Below are 22666 nucleotides of genomic sequence, written 5' to 3'. Positions count from 1 at the left end.
ATATATATATATATATATATATATATTTTTTTTTTTTTTTTTTTTTACTCCTAGAGCCAGACGTTGGGTTCTGTAACTTTAAAAAAATAATCACACTTGTAAAATTACTCTAACTTGCCTAACTAACCTAGTTAAGCCTTTAAATGTCACTTTAAGCTGAATACTAATATCTTGATAAATATCTAGTAAAATTATGTATTATGTACTGTCCTCATGGCAAAGATAAAAGAAATCAGTTTTTAAAACTATTATGTTTAGAAATGTGTTGAAAAAAAATCTTCTTTCCATTAAACACAAATTGGGGGCTAATAATTCTGACTTAGGTAATTCTGGATATAGATAGGTGAACAGAAATACAAGGATCTGCCTGTGTTATGTAAGTTTTCACTTAACTAATTTCCCTCATCTCAATTTTTTCACAATCTTTTACAGTAATATTTGTGGGTAAATATGACTGTATGTTTACTCATATTTAACATGCGGTGTCTTCTGCATCTGGTTAAAATCCTGTGATACAGACCAGCGTAGAAGGTATATACTGCCAACTACAATTATGATGAATGTAAAATCATGGCTTAGCGAGGGTTGTTTGCATCCACAAGGTCTTTGTTTCGTGATGACATCATAGAAAGTGTCCAGATCTCGAATTTGTGGGAAATCCATAGCATTTCAGAAAAAATACGAGATTCACAAAATTTTTTGGAGTTTGCCTGATTTTGCCATAAATTCAGCGATCGCAAAAAAAGCAAAATCCTGGAGGGACTGATTATTGTAACATATGGAATAATATCATAATATTGAAGATATTTTTAATGAATGTAAAACAAATGGACATTTTAAATAAAATATAAAATAATATTTACTATGTTTATATATTTATTATTATATATTTAAATTCAATTTAAATGTACCTTAAATATTAGATATAAATATATCAAATATTATATATACTAAATGATATAGAATTTTATAGTAAATGAATTAATCATTATATAAAATAAACCTTAAATTGTATTATAAAAAGAACTTAACCTTCCTTGTCTTCAGCTGAATGGAGACATATAAAAAAAATTTTTTTTTTTTTATTTTAACATAAAAAACATTATGATTTAATTAACCAATTTGAATAAATTACTGTTTTCATTTCGACCGAAACTTCTCCATTGTCACTTGAGATGCATCAGAACAGCCTCTAGCTGCTGGTTTATGTGTTTTTTCCAGTGCAATTATGGCTTGCATGGCCCGTAAGTGGATATTCTGGCGGTTTAGACCCAGCCCCAATATGACGCCTTCCCACAATCCCACCAACAACTCTCTTGTTCCTCTGTGGCTGTAATGTGTTTTTTTATGGGGTAGGTAATGTACGTAAACAAAAATTGCACTAGCCAGCTCAAACCGTGAACCATGGTTATTTTTTCTAACATAGAAATAAACAAAGATTTTACAGTATGAATCCAAAAGACATAATGCTCAGTCAGTGTGTTCACCAAACCCAAGCGTTTAGCGTAGAAATACACATGGCCACAGCCTTTGAGATTACATTAAACATGGAAAAAACGGGTGGGTGTAATATTGCACTGACTCACTACTAACCCCTGTTTTATTGACGAGGGGTTCGGTATCCCAGATCCCCACACTTGAAGACTCATAGACACACACAGTACAGTACAAACCAAACCACAACCAGAGCTGAGAGCCTGTTTTCAAACTCAGCTCCAGATGTTTTATATTATGGGGCTTTTATGCCAGTTTACCGTAACTGAGATTTACTGGTTTAACTGGAGTTGGTGTGTCTGAGCCAGGACTGGGGGTTTTGGTCAAATGACAGTAATTTCTGCATTATTCCTTTACCTCATTTCTCTGTCTCCTTCTGGCAAGGTAAACAACAGTGTAGGGAATAACATACATCTGTATCGCCAGGACAGGAGCAGGTCAGCAGAGGAGTGTTGTTATAGTAGACTGGAGTTCGCTTAGTCTTTTGAGATGTTTTTTATGAGGTTGTTTGTGCTGAGGTTGAATATGAAGTTTGTTTGACTTTGGTTCGAGTAGTTATTGTTGTCTGAGCTTTGCCTTCTTTCGGCTTTGAAGATTAATGTATACTAGCTTAAACAGATTTAAATGTACACAGTTTACCCAAAATAAAAATGCTGTCACCATTATTCACTCATCCTCCACGTGTTCTAAACCTGGGGTGCGTTTCTGAAAACCAACATTAGCCAACTAATGTCGCAAATTGCGTGGTTACAAACATAGTTCTGTGAATTGGCATTTCCCAAATCCGTCGTTCCATTGAACATTCGCAAACTGCATCGCAAACATGTACGCATGCAACTACACCTATCTCGAGCTGCAGTTAGAAGCATAGTTCCTGGCTGTGTTTTATTCCCAGTTATCCCCCCCTATGACCTATTTGTTTGGAACATTCTAACATTTAAACTTGGAATGATTAAAAAAAACGATCTTCATATTGACAATTGCGCTCCCTTCGTAGTGCACTTTGAAAACATTTATGCCAACACAGCCGTGGCTCATGACGAAAGCTATAGGTGACCTAATATTTAAAAGTGCAATTTACGTCATGTCTCCAAAACTTGTGAAAACAAAAATATATAGGATACATTAATGGTTTAAAGTTATAGTAAGTTATTTATTAAGAAATGTATCTGTAAATGACATGGGCCTGTTGGTTAGAACATTTCAGCAATGGTTTGAATGTGTGAAATTGTTAAGAAAAAAATATATAAAAAGTGAACAATATCATACTTAATAATAATAATAATTATTATTATTATTGTTATTATTATTATTAAGTAGGATTTTTTTCATTTCTTAATAAATAGCCTACTGTAAATTAGGCCTACAACCATTAACGATTTATATGATTTTATATATGAGATTAGAATATGAGTTAGCTTAGGGATTTTATATGTAAAATTCTCAATAATATTTGTAAAGGAAGCATATATAAGTCCTTTATGTGACGTTTACATAAATTTCAATTAATATGGAAAACAAGTGCTTGTTTTACTACAACTAAAATTAGATTTTTAAAAAACGAGTGTGCGTGTTCACCCCGTTTAGAGCGTCATTATGGACGCTTTACGTTAAAACTAATGTGGTTCAAACGACAGAAGATCTGTGGATCTGCAACATAGAAACTACAGTTTTGGGAAACACTCCTCACTATATCGTTCTTTTCCCAAACGATGCATCATACTATGATAGTTCAGCCACGAGTTATGCCGTTGTTTGGAAAACGCACCCCGGCTGCTTTTATCTCAAGTTCATACTACAATCATTACATAAACTGCATGGGTAGTTACTAAGTACTTTTCCTAAATCTACCTCTCAACCTAACCTGAACTGAATGTAGTGACCTAATACAACCATGTATTTTATAGGTAAGTACACATATGGATTTTTATCAGTATAGACAGAAAATTTACTACAAAAACATATATATTAACAGATTTCTTTGTATATGTGCTTTAAAATATTGTAAAATAAATGTAGTACATTAAATAAAAGTTAAATAATAAAATATATTAATAAATAAAATTCTCTCCTGTGTCAGGTCAGGATGAGCATTTAGTACAGTATAATGTATTGCTGTTAGAATTCCCAGTTGTACATGCACACCCTGGTCTGATGCAGAACACAGTTTTTTTGGTGCGCAAAAGTGTTCTTGGAGCTTCACATGATTACAGTTGATTGAACCACTGAATCACATGGAATGTTTTGACAATGTTTTTGGTACCTGGTTTGGTTTTGGTTTAATTTGGTGGTACAATTTTAATTTTGTCACACAAAAGTGTTCTTGTAGCTTTGTATGACTATAGTTAACCTACCGAAGTCTCAAGGAATGTTTTGATAATGTTTTGGTTCTTTTTTCTGGACTGAACATCTTAGGAATGCTGCTGTTTATGGAGGGTTCCCAGTGGTCTTGAATTTAATCTGAAACATCTTCATTTGTGTCCAAAGATAAATGAAGGTCTCAGGGCTTTGGAACAACATGAACTAACCCTTTAATGATGTTACTCATTGATAACCCATCAGACTTTGCTTCTGAAGATCTGGTTACTGTCATGTCACATTTAAATTTAGCAACTGCTTTTGTCCAAACTAACATATAATTGAGGAGGTATTTAGCGGTTCAACGAGAAGAAGAAATACACCCAATAAGTGCTAATTATACAAAAAAACTGTTAGTGTCCTGAAAATTAAGTGCTAGACGAAGGGGTGAGTGTTTTATTATTATTTATAGAGAGAGGAGAGTGTTTCTACAGGTGGTTTGTCAAACCCACTCACCTGTTTGAAGCACACTTCATAGTATGAATCATACTGTTGGAAAATCTGAATTTAGCGGACATTCGCGCCACCTTAACCAATCAGGCACTTGCTCTTGTAGAAGCATGATTATTAAGTAGTGCCTGTTGTTGGTGTCCTAAGAGGAAATCCTCCTGCCAACACGGCACAACAGCTCATCAAAATAAGCTCAGTCGGAAGCACCGCTGAAAGCCTCCATCATCCAGGTACAGTTTCTGAACTCACAGAGCTGGGTGCACCTCTGAAAGGATCTAGTCAGACATCTAAAGTCTCCTGGAAGTTCTGAGAGTCTCCCGCATACAGTATGCATAGACACTCCCGGATGCCAGCAAATGAATGATAATATCTCGGAAATCTCGTGTCTCCTCTTGCACTATAAATACGTCAAGCACCCTCCCTCCAATCCACCCCCCGTGTTTTTCAAATATGTCGCGCAGTGCGCACCCTGCCCTGCTCTTCACTCACGTGGCGCAAACCACTGCCCACTCTTCACATACACCAACCAACCATCACCCCCCCAAACCCCTAAATCCCCCCTCCCACATCCCAAATCATCTATGTCCCCCCCAGAAATGACTTTTCCCAACCTGGGATGTCTGTCTAGTGGACTCGGCCTTCAGAAAGCACATAAAGCGCAGCTACTCTCTCAATAAAATCCATGTTAGCCATTTAACAATGAAGCTAGAGTCACCGGGCAGACAGAAGCCCCGCCCATAATTCAAATCCACATCTATTGTGAAGTAAATTTTATGCATGAAGCAAATCTGACATGCTAATGTAGCGGGTAAACTCAAAATGTTCACGCGTCTATTTATGTGCGAATATCATGATTTATTTACTACATGCCGCGTCTGGTGTGAACACAGAATTTAAGCGATATGAGGTGATTGAATGAAAGTGTCTGGTGCAAATGTGCAAGACTGGTGTCGGTTAAAGTGTCAGAGAGATGAAAGTGTGTTTTCTACAGGTGGTTTGTCAAGCCCACTCACCTGTGTGAGGGACACTCAGAATTGCATAATGTTTTGAGGTTGTTGTGTGGTGTGGTGGGGGGAGAGAAGAGGGGGTCCTGGTTTTGTTCACAGGGGTTGTGGAAGGGATGGATTTTTAGTTGTTTAAATTATACTATCTAATGATCTAGAATCTAATGGTCTCTAGTGATACTACATTGCCACTATCTTTATTAAAACAGAAAATCTAAATGAATAGCCATGAATTTGTGTTCAGTGACGCATCTTCCAAATGTTGATGTCAGCTTTGTATACTTTCTAGAGAGACGTTTATGATGTTATTTTTATGAATAATACACACATTTCATTCTTTGTTGAAGTAAACATCTACAACAGTCAATTCAAAAAGACGTGTTGAATACTTAAGAGTGGCTTTTCTTCATTTCTCCAATATCCTTCATTGCAGGTTCGCCAAGTTCAGTATATGTGTTTCTTTGTTTGAATGAGCGCGTGTTAGTCGAATTATGCCAGAATATCTGCTCTTTGCTACATTTGTCAGCGGTCTGTGGAATTGAAGGAGAACTGGAATGATTATTATGAGATATTATATGAGAGACTATTTATGCATGCGGGTCCATAGGGTCCAAAGCTATTATGCAATCCTTCTCCCTTTACTCTACTTTTTTTTGTTTCCCTCTCTTTCTGGCTGTCTTTTTGATGGCTGAATTTTCTTTTCTTCTTATTTTCCTTTCCCTGCGCTGCTCCGTTCCAAATAATGACTAATATTTTCTCCTTAAATTAGCATGTGGCCCCAAGCAGTTGTGGAAAGGGACAGGAAAGAAACGGGTGAAAACTGATCAATGCCATGTGTCTCCTGAATGCATTTAAACCTGAAGAGTTTTTAATTTTAATTTATTTCACTCCATTTTTGAACAGAAATAGAGCTGCGTGTTCATTTTTTTCTAAAAGAAGTCTGGCAGTAGGGAAAGTTTCAGGTTTACCTGACATGGACTGGACGCAATTCACAAGACTGATTACATAAGATGATAAAGGTATCTCGAGAGGCTTTTTTTTTAAATTTGGCCTATTTTTATCTTGACACAGTGACTTAAAACCACAGTGTGCATGTCGGGAGGTTAAAAAAACAGCATGAGATGCCACACTATGGCCAAGGCAAAACTCCAGAAAAGAAAATGATAATATAAACTTATGATGAGAGCCATTTGTTCCAAAAATAAAACATTCAGGAGGTGTATTACTCTTTCAGTTGAGAAATTGCAGAATCCCTCAATAAAGACGGTTGTTTAAAAGTAGATCAGTTCATTGAGTGCAAAGCTACTTAGATTTACATAACAAAGCACAAACACAGCTGAGTGCTACTGAACATTTAGGCAGACTGGGACATTTTGAGATATATAAATGGTTGTTGATACTGATTGTAAGGTACACTCTGTTCTGTAAAAATATTTCTGTCTGGAAAAAAACAAATGAAGTACACATGGCAGAGATAGTAAGTGTAGAATATATGTGATTCCAGAAATCAGTCAACCAGAAGCAGATTGATGCAAGTCTCACAAAATTCAAGTATAATTCAGTTTGTTTGTACATGAAACGGAGCGACACGGTGGCTCAGTGGTTAGCACCGTCGCCTCACAGCAAGAAGTCGCTGGTTCAAGTCCTGGCTGGGTAAATTGGCATTTCTGTGTAGAGTTTGCATGTTCTCCTCATGTTGACATGAGTTTCCTTCGGGTGGTTCGGTTTCCACCACAGTCCAAAGACATGCTTACAGGTGAACTGAATAAACTAAATTTTCCATAGTGTATGTGTGTAAATGAGTGTGTATGGATGTTTCCAAGTACTGAGTTGCAGCTGAGAGGGCATCCGCTGTGTAAAACATATGCTGGATAGGTTGGTGGTTCCTTTATTAAAAGACTAAGCCGAAGGAAAATGAATGAATGAATAGATGGATGTACCTGAAACTTTAAATTGTTATTATTTTTTTTAATTTTAGTACCTTGTTATAGTGTAAACATACCCTGAATAATTCAATAACTCGCGTAGCTTCAGTCTCCTTTTGATAAACGTAGTGATAGTTCCTGGCTGTGTTTAACAATAAATGCAAACAAAAAATGTTCTTGGTTGTCTGTATTCTAAATTATTGTGATAGAAAATCAATTGAAATGCATGGAAACTCATTTACAATACATGACTGCATAGCATCAGGCTGCAACTAATTGTTATTTTGATTACTGATTAAGCTGATTAAGCTACAGAATCCTAATCAATTTTTAACATTATAAATTAGTTATGCAACTAATCTGGTGAAATTGTATTGATATCGCAATATATATCGCAGAATAAATCAATATCGCAATGTTTGATTTTTCCAAAATCGCGCAGCCCTACTCCACGTCCTGTCCAGCAAACAATTAAAGGTTATTAAAACAGATATAGTAAATCTATCTATGTTGCCATACCACAAATACTATTTTATCAATTAGCTGTTGCAGGACTATACTGTTAAAAAAACCCTTATATTTATGTCAATAGCTCATAATGCATTCAATTCATTCATTCAGTTCAGTACCTCAAGAAAAAGTGTTTTGTTCTTTATATAATCTGTAAAATTGTATTATTGGAGTTTTATGTCTGCCTTAATAAATTTGATGCTGACATACTTTTATTAACTTTTCATATTTTTTATTTTTTGGTTTATTAGTTTGAACAATATGTAACATAACATTTTATTTATATTTATATATATATATATATATATATATATATATATATATATATATATATATATATATATATATATATATATATATGTATGTATATATGTATATATATATATATATATATATATATATATATATATATATATATATATATATATATATATGTATATATGTATCAATTGCACTATATATATATATATATATATATATATATATATATATATATAATATATATATATATATATATATATATATATATATATATATATAAATATAAATTAAAATATACATATTTATAAATTAACAATTGTTTAGGTGTTTTTTGTATCATAAATTACATAGCCAACCATGACATTATATAATTTCAAACTCCTAAAAATGTCAATAAAATCATTTTGTAGGACCAGAGATCAAGCTCCCATAATGCAACTCAAAAATGTGAAAACACCAGTGAATCACAAACTATGGTATATTTTACATTGTATCATGTGCATTCACTTCTGACTTTTCATGAGCACCTCACATTATCTGTTCCAGCCAGAGACAGCCACTACATGTGCTTTCATTTATTTTCCATTATATCCTTATCTTCACCCAGAAGCAGCGTTTTGGGCCTTTTAAAATGGCAACAGATCTTCAATTTGGGTCATCAGGGTGCTTTAAACTCACGCTACTGCTCAGATGTGGAGCGTTTCACATTTGTGAGCTCCATTAGTGAGCGTGTCCCCTAAAAATATCCTGCCGTATGGTACTGGTTTTTAATGTGGCACCAGTCCTCAGTGTCAGATGCAAACAAAAACGTTGATGAAAGAAATCCCTCACTCTCGCTCCGTTCTTGTTTGTGCCATGTAATGCGTCCTCCCCATAATTCGTCCACATGAAAGCAGTGGAGTTCGGGCACACCATCTGTTCAGCTCATTAAAATCAGTTATGGTTTAATACTGCACCTTTTAAAGCTTTGCAGTCCTGCAACAGTTTAGCAAGAGCAACCAAACTTTCTTGGATCACTCAAGGTTTTCTAGTCATCTAGGTCATCAAGGCTCCAGGCTGTGATTCAGATGCTTCAATGCCACAACAATTTTTTTGCAACAAGTTGGCTCCGTTGATGAGTTGGTAAAACTGCATTCATTCATTCATTCATTCATTCATTCATTCATTCATTCATTCATTCATTCATTCATTTTCCTAAAGCTTAGTCCCTTATATATGGGATGAACCAACAACTATTTCCGCATATGTTTTACACAGCAGATACCCTTCCAGCCACAACCCAGTACTGAGAAACAACCATACACTCTTGCATTCACACACATACACTAGGGTCAGCGACCTTCTTGCTGTGAGGCGGCAGTGCTAACCACTGAGCTACCATGCCACCCCATAGTAAAACTTGATTTTCTTTAAACAGCAATGAACAAACATCACAAGTCATAAAACATAGCCAATTTGTGCACAAAAGATGGGCCGTTTCTTTATAATGAATCATTCAACCTAAATCAGTCTGAGAATATGACTAAGGTCACTTGCAATTCATGATACACTCATGTGGTTCAAGTGGTTTATGAGGTTTTATTGTTTAACACAAAGGAAAAGATTTTGAAGAATGTTTGGAAGCAGTAGCCATTGATTTCAATAGTTGGAAAAAATACTACAGAAATCAATGGATGCTGGTTTTCAGCGTACTTAAAGATTTTCTTGTAACTTTTGTGTTCAACAGAAAAAAAGAAACTTAAAGAGGTTTGGAAAAAGTGGATGGAGGATAAATGATGACATGGGCTCATTCTGAAAACGTAGCCCTATATACATTTCTGGAGATCTCGAATTATGTAGCCAAAGGAATGTACAGCTGCATTTAGTCTTTAAAATGAATGCTACGGGGCGGTAAGATGGCGTTCGTTTTTGCGCTTACCAGCTGACCGCTTACCTCAGTCGCTTTTCAGCTTTTCCCCGGTCGCTTTTCCGCTGTTACTAGTTTGTTCAGAGGCTTGCCATGTATGTCAGAGCATTAGACACAGAGCAGAGTTGACTGTGATGACGGGCTCTTCAAATTCGGCGAAGAACGGTTCCAAAAAGGCAGGTAAGACAAAAACAAAAGAAAAAAACAAACAAACAAGTAAATAACAGCGTGAGATTGTGATAAAATCTGAAAACGTGGTAAAAACAGGCTGTTGTGAGGGCTTTTTTTCTGGATTGCTTTTCAAACACTATCAGTTGGGTTTAGGGAAGGGGGGATCGGTTGGTCGGTTAGTCAGTCAGTAAGTCAGTCAACAGCAGCGACTGGTGGATTTACGCGAGAACAGCAGGCTCGAATGGCACTCGTGAGAGAAATTTGAGACCTCAAAAGACGTACACAGTGGCCTCTGGTGGATTTGTGAAAACAAAAACTGGAAAAAAAAGGTAGCTCCTGGGACGTATTTGATGCTCACCAGAAATGTATATAGGGGTACGTAAACGGAATGAGCCTGGGTTGGTAAATAATGACAGTACATATTACATAATACTAAAAAACATGCTTTATGTGCTTTATGTGTTATTAGTAAATAATTTACAGTTTTTACCATTTGCATATTTATGAACATGCCAGGCAAATGTTAATTTATGGGTTATACTTCTGTTTTGGAGAACTTCCATACAAATGAACTGAACATTTTTGATGTAAGGTTACCTTACAAATAATTTGTATTGAAAACTGTATGAAAGGTTTCCGGAAAAATATTTTCCATTGTTATCTGTTTATCTTGTTTATCTGTTTACTTGTTTGTCTGTTTGATATCTCAGTATCCTAAAAATATCATATCACATTTTTTTGCAACACTGGAAATACATGCTTGAAAGCAATGGGGCAGTACGACGCCAACAACTTTTGTTCTTTTTTACACTAATGATATTTACAAGGACATATTATTGATGAATAAAGGATTATTTTCATGCAAGTATTTCCACAACACCAAATAACTACCTCAAAACAAGTCTATGAGTTAACTGAGTCTATGAGTGCAGTGGAGCACAAAAGAAATAAAAAGGATTGTAAAATCATTGTAAAACTACATAGCCGTGATGCACTTTCCTCTCTTAGATTTGCTTTTCAAAACACTAGTAAGTATTAAGTAAGGCTTTAGGTTAGTGCTTCGCTGACTCAAGGTGTTCTGACAATACCTGCTTTCTCGTGGACGTGCAAGAAGAATTTGTAATCTAAAACATATAACAAAACACCCCCTAAAGTAATGTATTTCAGATTCCTAAAAATGTACACAGCACCCTCTTGTGGATTTGTCATCTGAAACATGCAACAGAACTAATCGGGAGGCAATGTATTAAGCTTTTGCAAAAATATAGGCTTAGGCACATATTTCCAATGAGCCTGGGTCGGGTATTTTAATGTGACATTCATGATGGGTTGTGTTTGGATGAAGCATTTGGAGAGTCAGCATCCTTAAAAGCCAAATACCCTGCAAGAGACAAGAGCATTATTTCCAAAGAATGCATCTGCTCCGGCATAAAACTGTTGTTTACTTACATAAAAACAAAATTAACGCAGCCTGCAGGTTCAGAGCAGATTTAAACCATTTGTTTGTCACAGACTCTCTGTCGCGGTGCACTGCTCATTAAACACACTCCTATTGCTCAGCTCGCAGGAATCCTAATGTGGTCTCAAACACTTTTACTAATGAAACTCTTAAAGAAAAAAAAGGATATAATAGACTACACCCCAGTAAGGGGTTCTATAAAACCCTATAGCTCTTTAATGAAAACCTGACATCGACTCGCAACGTTTTGGTCTCTTTCTTCCATTTTGTCTGATCTGATGTAGCAGTTTGCATGTGATGACGAATTGAAAGAGTTTTCCGTGTTTTTTATACAAAATTTGATTTATTTGATCTCAAATGAAAATTGACCGAAGATTTATGATTCAATATAATTTTAAAGAGTTTCCTCCACTTATGAGGTCTACTAGACCAAAGGGTTTAATATTGTTTTATGCCATGGACCCCCAAATATGATGGTTCCGTTGGGAGAAACCCCTTTTAAAATGTAATGGCAGCTATATATTTTAACGTCATCGTATTATGATTTTTACACTTGTAACTTCCTTTAATGCGTAATGTTGCTGTTGAGCATGAAAACGATCTGTAGAATAACTAAGCAAAAGTCAAGTTCCCTATGTTATTGAGCTCCATTTCTGACCTTTCTCAAATGCTCAAAAAGTTTCATTTCAGCAATGCACTGTACATGTCACAATATCACCAAGTCATATCACCAACAATTCTCTCCAGTGGCATAAGCAAGCCAGTTGAGGCCTGGTTGAGTTATGTTTCTACTGTGCTGTCATCATGTATAAAAGATGCTGTTTCACAGGTCTAATATACTGATGCAGATGTGAACTGCTACAGACAAAACAAAAGTGTGTGAATGTGCTTGTCTATGTGTCTTTGAGTCCTATCATACATCCGGCGCAATAGGGCGCAAGACATGCATGGCACGATTTGTTGCTATTTTCAGAATAGCGGCAACCCTAATTTTCGCATTTTGCACCACGTTGGTTAAATAGCAAATCCATTTGCACCACTTTATGGACTCATGGGTGTTCCGGTCTATAAAGGAGGTGTGTTAAGGCGCATTGTTCACGCATTGCTATTTTGAGGACATGAAATAGACCGCACCATTGATCAACTAAAAGCTAGTCTAAAGTCCAGCGCAGAGTGTACACATTGCTTAAGATAGAGAAATGCAAGGCAATACGCAAATATCTTTAAATATGAAAAAAATATAAGGATTAAAATGTTACAAAAATATTATTTTCTACATAAATATAAAACCACTGCCTTATTCATGTCGGAGGGCTTTTTCAGTGTATTCATGATAATTTTCATTTGTATGATGGCCGGCCGGGCAACTAATTATTATTTTTAGCAGTATTAGTTATTTTATGCATATTTATATTTGTTTTATGAAAAACGAGCTTATATTTGTCCACCTGTCTGGTTTTGGAGATGTATGCATCACCATATGGGGTGATAGGGGAGGCTCGTTCTTTATCCTCCCGCTGCAGATGGTCTGTTTGACTGTTTTCTTGCTAGTGAAGCATTCCGTTTTTCTGCTTGCAAAGTCCACCATGTAATTAGCAAATGCGCCATAGCGCGATGCAGCTGACTCTTAAAGGGAATGGGAGATGAGACTCTGATTGGTTTAATTTGCGTTATGCTCAAAACACACGTATAACTCCTTAAGAGAATAAGCATAACCCTGTTAGACCATGTGCCAGGGCGCAGAGCGTATTTTTCCATCCTTAAAATAGCAAAAGTGGATTCGGACATGCCTTTAATGCTTTTGCATCCTGCGCTTTAGACTTTGCGCCTAGATCGTTAAAATAGAGCCCTTAACCTGTATTTGAAAGCTTCCATCTAACAATACACTTTTTGGTTTGATTATCATGTAATCAGCCATCTGACAGTGGAACATGCACGTGTTCAGAATGCAGTATGTCAGGAGTTTAAACTGACAAGAGCTCTCCCACTTACATGGGTATTTTTATAAGCAGTTTTTGTTTTTAAAATAAATCTTCGTCCACATGAAAAGGTAAAAATGCATGTTAGGGGAACTCAGAACTAAGAGGGCAGCGATAATGACAATGCTAATAATGATAATTAGGCAATAATGATATTTGCTGTGTTCACACCAATTGAGGAATTCTGTATTTTTGCAAGTAAACTGTATACAAGTTAATGCAAACATGAGAACAGAGGTGTATTACTGTACTGTCCTGCATTGCTTTTGCCACAAACGTGCAAAATTTGCCTCATTCGTGTCTTCCATGTTTGGTGTAAAACCAGCCATGTTGGTCATTCAGAAAGGAGAAAACAGCATGCACAATTAAACATCATGAGGTGAAAACTCCGGATGTAGTGTCCACATGACTACACCTTGACCATTGCTGGACTTTCAGAAAATCTTCACAATGGCCAGAGTTTTCTCTGATACTACATTTTTGTGTGTAAAAAACTTGCAGATGCTTTGATTGTTGTTGTTGTTGAAGTAACTGAGGTACAAACTATGAAGGATCTTCCTTTTTCTGGAAAGGGGAGGGGAGAAGCAGCTAATTTGCATTTAATGAGAGACACATAAAACAGTGCATATTTGCATCTGCCCAAAGAAGAGTATTTACAGCATGAATGATCTGAATCTAGTCTTTAGTCTTTAACATACGTTCATCTGTGAAAACAACAACAAATGTAAAATATAATTAGCATTCAGGAATATAATTTATAATTATGTTGGGTTACAACTCTATCTGTAATGATTAATAATTAATATTACCGAGCACGCTTGCTCAAAGGTTAGCACTGTCGCCTTACAGCAAGAAGGTCGCTGGTTCGAGTCACGGCTGGGTCAGTTGGCATTTCTGTGTGGAGTTTGCATGTTGTCCCTGTGTTCGCGTGGGTTTCCTCCGGGTGCTAAGGTTTCCCCCACAATTCAAAGACATGCACTATAGGTGAATTGAATAAAAACTAAATGGCCATAGTGTATGAGGTTGTGTGAATGAGTGTGTATCGGTGTTTCCCAGTACTGGGTTGAGGTTGGAATGGCGTCCGCTGGAATGGAACACATGCTGGAATAGTTGGCGGTTTATTCCGCTGTGGCGAACTCTGAAATAGAGACTAAGCTGAAGGAAAATGAATAGATAATATTACTAAAATGTTATCTGTCTATTTAAATCATAAAAGTGTTAATTAACTACAACAATTTAATTGATTATTTCATTCATATTTAATCTCATTTATGTACATAGGAATAAATGATATTTCTCTATGTTTGTTCAGTATATAAGCCTGAAGATTTTACCACATGCTTCTTACTAACCTTTCTATGCACAATAGTAATTCCAGAAGATATCCGGACTCTTTTTAACACCATTTGACACTCCAGGGTTTTCCTATACTGGAGGGAAAAGACTCCTTATAGAGCTGTATGTATCCTGGGATTGTTCTGAAGACAGTGTGTGTGTCCTGTGTATATGCGCATGTGCTCATAAAGCTGGTGTTAGTCTCTGAAAGCCTCACCATGGGAGACTTGTCTGTCCCTTTCCTACAGCGTGCCTAAAGCCTCCTCATAAATAAAACCAGATGGCTTCAATATGTCTTGAAATGAAAGTAGAGCTATGCATTGGCCTTGCAACGTCACATCAACATTTCTGAAGGGCAGAGTTTGAATGTTTTTTAAGGCAGTTGACTGTTTTTCTCCTTACGGCAGGATGAAGACGGCGGAGATCTGTGTGGTCCTGTTTGTCTTGGGCTGTGTGTGAACTGTCATTGTCTTTGGACCCCCGAGATCCAAATGTCTGCAGTTTATGGGAAAGGTAGGACTCATCTCTGATCTAGAGTTCAGAATGACAGGGCCAATACAGTCGATCTGCTCCACTGCACGCTGGCAAACAAATTGCTATTGTAGATCATTGCTTGCAAGTCAAACAACACTGCAAAAAGAACACTCTTTGTCAATGTCTGCTTCTGGTTTCTTCAGAAAAGCTAAAGAATAAAAAAAGTTACCCAAATTGCACAATTCTTTAATAAACCAAGGTTTTTAGAGGGAAAGTTTATCCACAAATAAAAAAATGTTGTTAATTTACTCCTTTATGGATTGTGAGATTGACAGGTGGATTGGTGCAGCGGCAGTAGTGATGCGGTCAATGTACCGGTCTGTTGTGGTAAAGAAGGAGTAAGATGAAAGGCAAAACTCTCGATGTACCGTCAATCTACATTCCTACTCTCACCTATGGTCATGAGCTTTGGGTCATGACCGAAAGGACAAGATCTCGAATACAAGTGGCTGAAATGAGTTTCCTTCGCAGGGTGGCAGGGCGCACCCTTATAGATAGAGTGAAGAGCTCTGTCACCCGGGAGGAGCTCGAGAGTAGAGCCGCTGCTTCTCCACATCGAGAGAAGTCAGCTGAGGTGGCTCAGCATCTGTTTCAAATGCCCCTGGACGCCTACCTAGGGAGGTGTTCCAGGCATGTCCCATTGGGAGGAGGCCTCGAGGAAGACCCAGGATATGTCTCTTGGCTGGCCTCGGAATGGGCTTTATTATGCGAGAACAACTGCCTAGATGCACATTATCCTTTAATTTTTTTTTTGCGCATGCAGCACTAAAGACAAACTGTTTGGAGAATGGATAATTGGGAATTTCTAAAATATCAGTAATCTTTAATGGTATAAATCTGAATCAAATGTAAAATTAAGAGAAAGTCAGAAAGTCCATTTTTTTTAAGAAGGACTCATTTAGGGTTTAGGAGAAACAAAGAAAGCTCTTCCCAAGTAATCCTAACCACAGGCCGTAATTAGCTAATAAATCCTAAACTGTCATTCCAAAAACTCATTATAAATTCCTGAGGGAACCCATGGCTTCAAAAATGCCAATTCTCTTCTTGGTTCTAGCCCTAAAAACTGAACTGCTTTATGATTCCCTCGAGCAACAAAGTCTATGGGGATACATTCAGCAATTACTGTGTTGTACCATTCGTCACGTTGAATGATACAAAATAACAAGTGACTGATATGAAGATAGCATGACTAAATCCTTGTTCCTTTCCAGTTTCACCACTTCAGTGAAGGAATCATACGCTCAGCCTTTCGACCAAATGTCTGAAGAGCCCTGCTCTGAACCTTGGAGCGCTAACAAATGCACCCGGCACAGGTGACATCCACAGACAAACACTCATGCACTCAAGCATTTACTCACAGTTACAGCAAGCTGACTTAGACTAAACGCAGCATGAACGCTTTCATCCAGCATTGTGCAGAGGTTTTCAGTCTCCAGCTTAGGTCACTGGAGGGATTGTTTGGTTTGGCAGTGGAAGCTTAAAATTGCTTCGAATCCAAGTAATTGTGATGCTGGCGTACACACACGCTCTCTTTATTATAACACTGGCATGGAAACTCACTTTCCCCGGTTCCCAAAGGCCTTTTTAAGATTAATCTTAACTAAGGCGAACGGAAGGGCACTGACTGTTTAATGCATTTCTAAATATTATACTTTTATGCATAAAAAGGTGCCAAAAGTTGATTCACTGCAACTACTGAATCAGAAGTATCGCAACTGCAGCTGATCTCTTATTAATAAAGTAATGACTATTGTGTGGTCTTGCATTTGGACGGTGCATCTTTCCATGTTTATAATGAAGGTTATTATTATTCTCTCCCCAGGATCACTTATAAAACGCTTTATAGGCAGGTGGTGAAAATGGACTATCGTAGGAGGTATCAGTGCTGTCCTGGCTTTTACGAGAGCAGGAATAAATGTGTCCGTGAGTAATAAATTGATGATTAACTTCAAACTTAATGGTTTGTTTTTTAATTTTTATCTTTCAACTGTTTATTTATTCATTCCTGCCCTTTCTGTCTGTGTGTGTAGCACGTTGCACTAAGGAGTGTGTCCATGGCCGCTGTGTAGCACCTGATCGCTGCCAGTGTGAGATCGGCTGGCGTGGAGATGACTGTTCCAGCTGTGAGTTATGCATCAGACTTTTCCCTTTTCGTTCCTACATGCAAAAACAAGCAAAAAGTGCAACAGTTTAAGGCACTATCAGTGCAAAAGCTGCTATTTCAGGAAGTATGCTGCTTCTTCAGTGCCTTTTAGATACATTGGTTATGCTAAATTGCTTTGCAACAAGCTATGCTAAAAAAAGATTAATGCAAGATGGTGAGAGTCTTTGCACCAGCGAGTGTTCTGGCTTGGTTTTTGAGTGTGTTGCATCTGTTTGTGTTGCTGTGCGTATTTTTATTGGGCCCCATTTTCTCCCTTTTTTTTTGCTCTTTTTTCTTTTCCCCGTTCCCTCTCTTTCTTCTATGCGTCTGATTTCTCGTTAACTCTGCTCCTTTCCTTTCTTTTAGTATGTGTATATGCATTATCAAACTGAACAGAAAAATAAAGAGTTTGCACAGCATTTTCTAGCACATCTTCTGTTTTTTTTAAGTAACATGTAAAAATAGGGCAGCACGGTGGTAGCATGATCACCTACAGCAAGAAGGTCGCTGGTTCGAGCCTCGGCTGGGTCAGTTGGTATTTCTGTCTGGAGTTTGCATGTTCTCCACGTGTTCACGTGGGTTTCCTGGGTGCTCCGGTTTCCCCCACAAGTCCAAAGACATGTGGTAAGGTGAACTGGGAAGGCTAAATTGCCCATAGTGTATGTGTGAATGAGTTTGTATGGATGTTTCCCAGTGATGGGTTGCAGCTAGAAGGGCATCCGCTGCGTAAAAAAACATATGCTGGATAAGTTGGCGGTTCATTCCACTGGCAATTCCAGATTAATAAAGGACTAAGCCGAAAAGAAAATGAATGAAAGAAAGATATTAATGTCAAAATATTGTGTTTGCCTGCATATATATATAAATGCACAATAAAATGAGGTGGAATGCACGAAACGATTGTCGTGAATGCATCTCAATTGTTAGCGGTTCATTCCACTGTGGCAATCCCAGATTAATAATGAAAATTAATGAATGTTAAAAATAAAGGTTCAAACTGTAATTTTGTTTATTGAGCAAATTGTAATTTGGCTTTCAGCCACAACACATCACTGGGAAACATCCACACACACTCATTCACACTCATACACTATGGACAGCCTACCGAATTCACCTGTACCGCATGTCTTTGGACTGTGGGGGAAACTGGAGCACGCAGAGGAAACCCAGGAGAACGCAGGAAGAACATGCAAACTCCACACAGAAATGCCAACTGACTCAGTCGAGGCTCAAACCACTGATCTTCTTGCTGTGAGGCAACAGCATGACCTACTGCGCCACTGCGTTGCCCCCCATTATTGTTAATTGTATAATTACTGTCTAATTATTTATTTAAAATGGGGGGGACTATATTTTTTACTATTTATTTTATGCATTTTTGCTGTTATTACTAGATTTTTCTGTAGTTTTCTCTTGTGGCCATTATTTTTATTATTGTTACTGTCAATAATTACATTAGGCAGTGTATTTAGGGTTTGTTAATGTGGGTTTAAAAAAATCTATCTCTGTATAAACAATGACATCTGCACTTGGCATAAAAGTAAAGAGAAAAAAAAAAATAATAAAAGCTTTAATAAAGGTTTTGCAGTGATGGTGTAGAAAACATGTTTGGTTGCTTTTTAGTGAACAGTTCTAAAAGAGAGTAAACTTTTATTTAGTCTGAAGAGCATGTTAATAATCCGAAGAAACGTTTTGTGGAATTAAAATGTTTCAAAGTTCTTAGTGGAACCACAGATGCAAGTATAAAGAACTTCAAGATTGTATACTATAAATTAAGTCCTGTTATTTTACTATTTTTTGATTTTTGATTAGAGGTTGTCAAACTTTTCAGTCCGCGACCCCCAAAATAACACTGCCAGTGACCCGCGACCCCCACTCTTTTCAGAAGTTGTTATAATCATACAAACGTTGCACACAACAGCTCACACACACCAATAGGGCTATATAAACACAGTGGGTAGCACGATTGCCTCGCTGGTTCGAGCCCCGTCTGGGTCAGTTGGCATTTCTTTGTGGAGTTTGCATGTTCTCCCCGTGTTGGCGTGGGTTTCCTCTTGGTGGTCTGGTTTTCCCCACAGTCCAAAGACATGCGCCATAGGTGAATGAATAAGCTAAATATTTGTCTTTCCCAGTGATGGGTTGCAGCTGCGTAAAACATATGCTGAATAAGTTGCTGGTTCATTCCGCTGGGGTGACCCCTGATTAACTAACTAGTTAATCAGAGACTAACTAGTTAACTAGGGACTAAGCTGAAAATAAAATGAATGAATGAATTTAAAATGAAACTTACCTAATGGGACTGGTGGTGCAATGTTTAAGTTACATCAGGAGTCTTGTCTTGATTTAATTTTGGAGACCGCCACTCAGAGATCATCCTCCATGTTTAGTCGTAGCCTGTATTTACTTTAAATGTACATGAGTGCCAAAAAGGTGTCAGAAAGTTTAGGCTGGTTGCTGTAAAATCAATCGTCTGCAACTGACGCTATTGCTGTGTCATTAATCTAACGTAAAAACCCCAGGGGTTTCAAATTCAAAGACTGGTGGTTTTTTATTTGCATGTTGTATTTTTAATGTAGCTATTTTTCTCTTCAGTAAGTTATGGATAAACAATGGTCATTTCTATTATTTGTTCTCATAATATATATATATATATAATATATATATATATATATATATATATATATTATATATATATATATATATATATATATATATATATATATATATATATATATATGCTGAGTTGGGAGTTCTGTTGACTGGAGTTATTAAATATTTGTGGCTCATACTGATTACCATGTCGAAGTCTGCAAACAAATGGAATGAGGAAATTTGCATTTAAAACAGCTAAAGAAGTTTTGTAGGTCTTGCCATTGTAGGACTTATGTTGTTTGTCTTATTTTGCTGTCTTATTGTGACTTGCTCCCAAATTTACCCCTGCCATTTGTCTGTTACTTTCTTTTTATGTGATGCATTTCCATTTCCATACATCCATTTTGAGTCTGATCTCAAGCCTTGGCAAGTAATCGAGAAAACACATTTTTATGATGTCATCAGCAAAATAAGTATTTTGATACAATATATTAAACCATTTTCATCAACCATATCAAATACAAATTACAAAATAATATTTTGCATTTAAAATACATATTTGAAATATAGGTGTCATAAATACTGCCCTTTCCTGTTTGTGTTGCGACCAGCAATGGTCTTATCTGTACAGTGTATTTGTGGAAATAGACAAAAATATATTGTTTGGTTCAAAAGATTAATTTTTATTTTATGCCAAAATCATTAGAATAGTAGATGAAGATTATGATTCATAAATATATAAAAACTCTGTTAACTTAATCCACTTAATTTGGACATTTTAAAGGCGATGTTCTCAGTATTAAGATGTTTTTTAACTGGTTAATAAAGAGGGTTCAGTTAATAATTAAGCATGGTAATTTTGCTCTACAACATAAACTACATTAATTTGTTCCTAAGTTTTATATAGTTCTGAGAGGAAACATTGAGCTCATATTTACATAATAATCTGAAAAACTTGTACACTATCACAGCAGCTATATCAAATGCATTTGGAAGCTATTAAATATGGACAAGCTCAAAAAGATTTAGACCCCATTTGGTTTAAAACATACTGTGTCTATTCTTTAAACTAAACTTTACCTATAAAGACTATCTTCTGAAGCAAATGCAAATGTCAAGTAATGATGGGCTCGGAATAAAATGATGTGCGAAATGATTATGTTAAATGATTCACTCACAATGGGCAGAAATACTTGATATTTGTTGTTGGACATCTCTGACCACACTTAAGCAGGGAGGAAGAGGAGTAGAGGAAGACGACAGTATGAGGAAAAAGTGAGCTAGGAAACGCTTCCTCTGAGATAAGGATGTGAAGACTCATGCTCAGTGTTAATCAACATTCCAATGGAATTATTGTCAAATTCCTTTAAAGAGAAAGCATTCAACAGGAATAAATACTTCACATGTCATGCTTTTGAGTCATGAAGTGGATGTTTAACGTTCAACATGTATAAAATTAGGCAAGGCAAGTTTATTTATATAGCACATTTCATACACAGTGGCAATTCAAAGTGCTTTACATAAACAACTCCTTTGACTTTTAATTATTATTAATAGTTTTATTAATCCAATTGACTTTCAAAACACAAAAAGGTCTCTGAATGAAATGCAAAGTTAGTTTTTTTCTGCTTTGGTTTTTGCCTCTACGTGTTCTGGGCCATATAAATTATGGCCTATGTAATTATGGTGGTGCTTGGTCATGTCTTTTTAAAGAGTGCAAACCTCAGAAGTGCCCATCTCTTTAACTTCACTGCCTCTGAGGGTTTGGTTATAGTTCGGCGACTCTCACCAAAGTTGTTGTGAATGCAAATGTGCGTGCTTTTATGTGAATATAATTCGATTTTGTGCGGTCGCGTGCACCTATACATGAAAAATGGGCTCATGAATGCACATATATTTAAAAAACCATGTTTTTAGAGAAATGTGTTTTGTTTGTTTGGCCTCCACGTGTCTTAGGCCCAGTGAAGCCACAGTCATGTAGAATGTGGTTATATGGTCTACAATGTCTAGCAGGATCCAGCTGTCAAATTGTGAGGTCCCCCACAAGGCCTCAGGAGCTCTCAGCTGTATGCCTTTAAATGGCAGAAAACTTAACACCACTTAAAAACACTCAGGGTGAAAAAAATCACAACAGACAAAGCCAAAAGTAAAGCTTCATCTGTCCATTTTTGGTTGTGCTGACCAGGGTGGTTTAGACAGCTTTTATCATAAAACACACCCTGATGACAAACTTTGTTCTGTATATATATGGAAATGTCATCTTTTTTTAGGTTCAAGCCTACAGTAAAGTAGACTTTGGTTTTACAGTAAAAATATTTTTAAAGATAAAAATGACTTTTTGCTTGTTTAAAATACACTGTAAAAATGGCCGTGATTTCAACAGTAAAAAAACTGTGAAAAAGCTTCAGTAAAAAAACGTAACCCGGTTAACAGTATGTTTCCTTAATTCAATTAACCGAATTAATTCGAAATTGACTTTCCCAGAATTCCCTGCATGGCTTATCACTTTTTATGCAATTTGTTGACATTACTATGGAACATTTTA

The 22666-nt window shown here is 36.6% G+C and overlaps 1 long non-coding RNA gene across 1 annotated transcript in view; it reads left to right on the top strand.

The window, feature by feature from the left end:
- LOC130243451 (uncharacterized) overlaps positions 1–17503 on the top strand; it is a 43307-nt gene extending 25804 nt beyond the window's left edge. The window contains exons 2-5 of the long non-coding RNA XR_008839141.1: positions 15260–15365; positions 16598–16699; positions 17209–17309; positions 17417–17503. This is a non-coding gene — a long non-coding RNA (uncharacterized LOC130243451). The remainder of the gene's footprint in view (positions 1–15259; positions 15366–16597; positions 16700–17208; positions 17310–17416) is intronic.
- The last annotated feature ends 5163 nt before the right edge of the window (positions 17504–22666 follow it).

This window comes from Danio aesculapii, chromosome 16 (assembly GCF_903798145.1).
Source record: "Danio aesculapii chromosome 16, fDanAes4.1, whole genome shotgun sequence".
NCBI lineage: Eukaryota > Metazoa > Chordata > Actinopteri > Cypriniformes > Danionidae > Danio > Danio aesculapii.
The sequence above is the reverse complement of the archived record's forward strand: the minus strand, read 5'-3'. Positions and strand labels throughout refer to the sequence as shown.